Here is a 6,695-nt window from a genome sequence, read left to right on the forward strand (position 1 = left end):
TGGTGGCGCTGCGGAGGCTGGCCTGCTGGCCAGGGCCTGACGGCCTCCCACACGGAGCCTGTGACTACCCACGGCCGCCTGGCCAGGCCCGGGCCGACGGGGGGAGTCTGACGGGCGAAGCGCCTGGCCGGCTGGGAGGCTGGCTCACTGCCAGGGCTGCCTGGCCGGCTGGCTGCTTGATGGCAACGGGCCTGGTGTTTGCTTGGTCGCCTAATTCAAACTGATCGGAGAGCGAGGAGCTCCCTGTGACGGGTGCTTTGGCTGCGTGGCTGGCCGGCGCCTGCAGTGCGGCTGCTGCTCACCCCGACGCTGGGGCTGGGCTCCGCCGCTGGTGGGGAGGGCGTCGCCTGATTTAGCTGGCTGCGCAGTGACTCGTGCTGACCCAGCGGGTGACGCTGTCCAGTGACCCTGGGGCCTGTGCAGCACTTCTGACCTGGAGAACGCCTGGCTGGCTGGTGTTTCTTCGTGGCTGTGACTGACCGGCCACAGACGGCTGCCGCCTGGATGGAGTTTCACAGACAGAAACTCAGAAACTGACATTGCCCGGCCGCCTGGGCCGACGGGGGCGGATGATCTGCGTAATCATTGAAAAGGACGGCCTGAGGTCGCCCAGGGCCTGGTGCACCCGGCCGGCTGGTGTGGATGGGCTGGCAGACCTGCCTGCCTGCCTGGCTGCGGACACACTGAGTGGCTGCGTGTGACCCTGCAGCCCCGGCGTGGCGCTGAGTGTGACCGCGGCAGTGACTGGCTGGGTGGCGGAGACCCGCCATGACTGGTATGAGCAGGTCCCACTGACAGTCAGTCCCTGGCTGCCTGGCCAGCTTCTGTGGGTGTGGCCCTGACCCCTAACGGCCGCTGGGCTCTGACGGTGACTGATGACAGGCTGCCTGCTGTCTCGCTGCCTCGGGGGCAGCCGCACAGTCCCTGCCTGTCCCAGAGGCATCCGGCCTACTGGGAGCTGCGCAGCCTGGGGCAGGCAGCCGGGGGTGGGGGGGGGGGGCAGGATGCGGGGCTGCCAGGGGAGAGTGGGCATGGGCCCTGCCCAGGGCCGGCCCCACTGTGGGCTCTCCACCTCACCCCGTGGGGGCGGCACGTCACTGAGCTATGGGGGTAAGGCTGGAGGGGAGGGAAGCAGGTAAAACCTATAAAGATATTGAGCCAATAACTCCCCAACAGCACTCCAATCCAGCAGCTTCGTGGGGGGGCGGGGGGTGAAGGAAGCCCGTGGCGGGGAGGGCAAGGCCACTGGCAAGTCAGGCCTGCAAGCTGGGCCGGAAGGACAACTCCCCGTTACCTGCGCCTCACGCAGCCCCAGGAGGCCGTGAGCTCCGCCTCCTTCGCTCCCGGGGAGGCGCGGGGCTGGGCGGCGGGAAGCCTTGGGAAGGCTCGCGCCTCTCAGAGCCTCAGTTTCCTCTTTCGGCAGACAGGTGTTTCTAACAGGAGGCCGGGCAGAGCGCAGACAGTTCACAGACGCCTCTGCCCAGGCAGCCCGCTTCCTCCCACACAGACGGAGGAAGGCCGACGCGGCTCTCAGCTGTCGGCTTGTCAAGAGGAAAAACCCCGAATCCAGGTAAAGGCTTCCGCTTGGCGCAGGCAGCGAGCGAGCAACCAAGAAATGTAGGCTCCCACGGTGAGCGGCGCTGTCTGGGGGTGGGGGTGGGGGGGGCTCTGTGTCAGGTTAATGAAGGTGCTTGATGCAAATGCACCTGGGAAGCCACGAACCCCGCCCCGAAAGGGGAGGGAGGGGCGGCAGAGGCTCCTTCACTGAGCCGGGCCAGCCCCCCTGAAATGCTTACCTGTCCCCCCACAGGCTCCACAGGCTCTCTGGGGAACCAGCTGCTCCAGACACCGCAGCGATGGGCTCTGGCCCCCAGGGACCGGAGGCCCGGGAGGAGGGACGTCTCTGGGTCCCCCTGGGAGGAGCGGGAGCCATGGTCAGGAGCAGGCCTGCTGGGGGGCCCTCTTTCCCGGGGCGGCCCGCGCTCCAGGGCAGGAGAAAGGCCACGCGGTCCTCTGAGTCGTGGGTGGGGGCGGACTCTCCCCACAGGCTGAGAACGCAGTGTGAGCCCAGGGCACCCTCCGCACTAACGCTGCCGCACGTTCCCCGGCTCCGGAGGCCCTGAGCCTCACAGCTACCAGAGTGTAAACCACCGGGACCAGGCGGGCAGCCCGTCCGCAGCCAGGGGGTGGGGGGGGCCTCCTGGGCCCCTTTGCAGGAACTCCTTCCTGGGGCGGGGACTCAGCCCGGAGCTCAGCTGGCTGCTGGAGCGGTGACCTTGGGCAGTGACCGCCCCTTCGTTCCCATTGTAGCACCACAAGGCCAGGACCTGACAGAACGCTCAGTCGGTGCTGAAGGATGTCGGGCTCGGGCACTGGGCGTGTCCCGTCTGCCCCACAGCAGGCCTCCTCTGTGGCCTGCAGTCAGGAACCTCCAGCCGTGGCTCTGAGCCGCTGGCTGCCCGCCTGGCACAGCTCCGGGCGCAGCTCAGCCTGTTGGAGCAGCCGCCGCCGCCGCAGCCCTGCTCACAGTGGCCTGCCCGCACACGAGGGCTGTTTGCGCGGAGAAGGAAGCCGGCACTTCAGCCCCGGGTGAGCGAGGGCACACGCAGTGCGGGGAGAGTGAGGGCGCGTGGGAAGTTTCCCTCGCTTGTCTGCAGGTTCCCCTGCAATCGCTCGCCCCCACGAGGCCGGCTGGGCCCTTGTGCTGCCATCGCCTGGCCCTGGCGGGCTATGGGTCGTCGCTGAGGGGCTACAGCACAGGCCTGTTGGCACCAAGCCTGCGGTCTCCCAGCCCTTCCTCCCGCCTGCTCCCGCCACTGCCCTCATGGCGGGCAGAGAGGAGCCCGGGAGTCGGGGCCACAGGACACCTGCAGAGTGGCCGCACCCCCCCCCTCAGCCTCCCCTTCAGGCATTCATCAGCCGGAGGGGGAAGCCATGTGCCTGGAGGAGCCCTCCCCCCAGGAGCCCTGCTCGCTCGGGCCCCACCAAACGTCCCCCAGGTCCCTTCCCCGGAGGCGCAGGGAGCCCAGGAGAAGGCGTGTCCAGGCCCTGCCCTGGAGCCTGTGGCTGTGTTTAAACTGGGGGGTGCAGTGGCTGTGGCTGTTAGGACCTCAGTTCTGGGTGACCCGGTAGGTGGGCCCTGAATCCAAGGCACGTGTGCTTTTAAGACACAGACGGAGGACGAGCCGCGTGGAGAGGCGGAGAGGAGCGCGGAGAGGAGCTCGGAGAGGAGCGCGGAGAGGGCGGAGAGGAGCGCGGAGAGTCAGAGAGGAGCGCAGAGCAGCAGGAGCGGGCGGGAGCGGGAAGGCCTCTCCCTCGGACCTGGGGAGGCCCTGCCACTGGTCAGACTGGACTGGAAACGCACTCCGTGGCCACAGCCCTCCGTGCGGGCAATCCTTGCAGCCGCCGCAGGAAAGGCTCCCCCCGGACAGGACTGCGGCCACAGGACGCGCTGTGGGGATCACAGACCTGCCGGGAGGGACCCCCGCTGCACACACCACCGGCCGTCCCCCAGCGCTGCCTTCCAGCGGGCCTCCTCCTGCCGCACGAGTTTCCGAGAGAACTTTCTCTGGAGAAGGGAGAGCCAGCGCCTGGGGTTCCCCCTCTCCCCCTGGACTCACGGACAGGACGCCAGGGCAGCGCCCGTGTGGCCCACCAGGCTCTGGAGACCAGGAGGAAGCAGCGGGTCCCCGTCTTGGGGGCTGGCATTCTCATGTGGAAGGCCTGGAGGACAGCTGACCAGATAAATACAAAGCTGTGACCATCGAAACCACCCATTAGCGTGTCCTCTAACACTGTCTCTGACCCACAGGGCAGCGGGGGAGGCAGCGACCAGGTGTGAATTCTGGGGGCGCCACTGATGAGCTCTGAGAGCCTCAGTGTACCCCACCCGGCTCCTCGGCCCTCCTGCAAGCCCGGGGCGCTGGCGGCAGGGACGTCCGCGACTGGGAGCTGTGGGCAGACAGGCTGTGGGCCGGGCTCCCAGGAGCAGGAAGGCCCTGGCGCCTGGCCGCAGGGAGGAACCAGCATGGCGGCGAGGGGACGGCTCAGCAGGCCGCAGCTCCCGCGGAGCCCGGTCTGGACCCAGGGCTGATCGTAGCATCTCGCTCCACCACCTTCAGCTCTAGCTCTGAATTTGTAAGGTGCTTATGGTGCAAGGAGCAATATCCAGTTCAAACGGCTGAGGCACACCTCCGTCCCCGGAAAGAATTCACTGTGAAGTGCAGGGCTTTCAGCACAGCTGTCGGATGTCAGCGCTCACAGCCCCTCCCACCTCTGGCCCTCTGGCCTCGCTCGGCGTGGCTCTGGGTCCCAGAGGTGGCCCGGCTGCTGCCTCCGTCACAGACTCACTGGAAACGTGACCCTCCGTCCAGCAGTTCTACCCAAGTCCCGAGTATCGTTATCATCATCATCATCATCATCATCATCATCATCAGCCCAGCGTGGGTCACATGACCAGCCTCTAACCAACCATTTGGCCAAGGGGATGCAGTATTCCCATTGGCCGGAAATGGATCCGGTGTCACTGCTGAAGTCGCCGGTGAGGACAGCACTCACCCCACATCACAGAGCCTGGGAGTGGGGCGAGGCGACTCCTCAGAGCGAAATCGAGACCGCGACAGCTGGCTGCCTCTTCCTTCAGTCTGCGGCTCCTTCGCAAACTCTCAGCGTGCCGTCAGGGAAGGAAGAGACCAAGCCCTTGCCGGGCAGCCGGCTGGTGCCCCGCGTGGCCTGGGTAGGAGTCGGCCGCAGCGAAGCGGATTGTCCATCATCCCACACCGGCGGACGCTGGCCGTTTGGCTGCGTGTGGCCAGCAGGTGGGTGTGCGGCAGAGGCGCCCAGCGTGTCTGCTTCCTCTGTCCTGGTCTCTGTGCCCCTTCCCTTCGTCATCATTCTCGGGGTGACCACTGGTCCCCAGTGAAGAAATACACGGGACAGGCCTGGTCACAGACCCCAAGCCTAATGCAGACCTTCCCCGATGACCCACAGCCCAGAGCGAGACACCGGGGCCGCGGCTCTTGTGAGTGCCGCCACGTGGGGAGTGTTTGCCGTGTGGCCGTATCCCAGCAGGCCTGCCCCACACGCCGTGCCAGGGGGCCACGCCAGGAGGGCCACGCCAGAGGGCCACGCCAGAGGGGCACGCCAGGAGGGCCATGCCAGGAGGGCCACGTTGTGGAGTCCCCAGTGTTCCCGGGGGGTCGGCGCTCAGGCCACACCATCTGCATTCGGGGAGACGCTGTGGTGAGCAGGAAGGCACCCACGGTCCAGCTCCCAGTCCTCGCAGCGGCAGCGGCAGCGGCAGCGGCAGCGGCAGCACCTCCTCTGGAGCCTGCAGTCCCTGCCTCCCCCGGCCCCTCGGTCTGCCGCCGTGCCTGGCCTCCTCACCCAGTGTCCTCGCTGCAAAAGGGTGTCAGAACCATCCCGGGCTGGGACGAGTTCCAAGAATACACACGAGCAGTCCCAGGGCCGGGCGATGCGCTGGCTGCACACGTCGCTGGACGCTCGCGCGCCCTCCAAGCCCCCGGAGGAGTGACGCTCCTGGGCGTCCTCTGCTCCTTGGGCCTGGGGGACGGATGCAGCAGGTGTGTCCCTTGGGGAAGACGCCCGGGCTGGCCCGGGAGAAGGGAACCGAGCCGGGCAGCTTGCCTTCTCTGTTTTCTGTTTAGTTCCTAGAAACCACACGGCCAGTTCACGTGTTTGATTGTTCATCACACGAGTAAAATACACAGAGACGTGCGAACAGCGCCAGCATTCCTACAGCTTAACCCGAGCCAGCGCGGCGGGAAGGAAGGGCGCGATTCCGCCTGGTGGAAAGCATGGGGCGCCCACTTCGCTTCCGTCGGAAATGCTCTGCGGGTGGAGACGTTAATGCCGATGGACAGGCAGGCCCCAGGCCAGGCTGCAGGCTCGGCTCTCTCAGACGCGAGGGCCGTGGATGCAGGGATAAGCCTTGTTCCATGGGAGCAGCAGAGCAACAACTGAACAGGCCTGGCGCCAGGTCCTGTGGTGCATACATGTGTGCAGCCAGGCCCTGTTACATGTGTGTGTGCAGCCAGACCCTGTTACATGCTTGTGTGCAGCCAGGCCCTGTTACACACGTGTGTGCAGCCAGGCCCTGTGGTGCACGTGTGTGTGCAGCCAGGCCCTGTTACACACGTGTGTGCAGCCAGGCCCTGTGGTGCACGTGTGTGTGCAGCCAGGCCCTGTTACACACGTGTGTGCAGCGAGGCCCTGCTACACACGTGTGTGCAGCCAGGCCCTGTGGTGCACGCGTGTGTGCAGAGTCGCACTTGGTTCTCCCAGGCTCCTATGGGGCTGCACTCGTCCTTCCTGAGATGAGGAAATGAGGCTCAGAGATTCCCAGGGGTGTGCCCACATCCCACCTCGCACGAGAGGCAGATTCAGGACCTGAACTCAGACCTGACGACCAAGCTTGTGCCCCCAGGTCCTCTGCCTCATGGTCCTGGGCACTGCCAGCCCCAGGGGATGCTGGGTCGGGGAAGTCACCTTGGACTTGTGTGGGGCCCCAGAAAGAAGCTCGACGGGCCTTGGGCCCTGCCTCCAGCCCCAGCCTGCGAGTGCAGGGAGGGCGGGCGTGCTCCGACTCAGACGCCCAGCGCACTGGCAGCCCAGGCCTCGGGGAGGCAGCCTGCTTCCCGCAGGGCCGTGGAGTGAGGGCTGCACACCCACCACCC

General features: G+C 66.7%; 1 long non-coding RNA gene across 2 annotated transcripts; it reads left to right on the forward strand.

Annotated features, from left to right (window-relative positions):
- The first annotated feature begins 1,205 nt into the window (after positions 1–1,205).
- Positions 1,206–6,155, forward strand: LOC307113664. 2 transcript variants are annotated; one of them, XR_013814882.1, is made up of 4 exons: positions 1,206–1,570; positions 1,811–2,589; positions 3,168–5,582; positions 5,667–6,155. It is a non-coding gene; the product is annotated as an uncharacterized lncRNA (long non-coding RNA). The 2 variants fall into 2 exon arrangements; XR_013814883.1 differs by having other exon boundaries at positions 3,168–4,817; positions 4,990–6,155.
- The last annotated feature ends 540 nt before the right edge of the window (positions 6,156–6,695 follow it).

The sequence above is a fragment of the Cnephaeus nilssonii genome, assembly GCF_951640355.1.
Source record: "Cnephaeus nilssonii genome assembly, chromosome: 17".
In the NCBI taxonomy this organism is placed as follows: Eukaryota; Metazoa; Chordata; class Mammalia; order Chiroptera; family Vespertilionidae; genus Cnephaeus; species Cnephaeus nilssonii.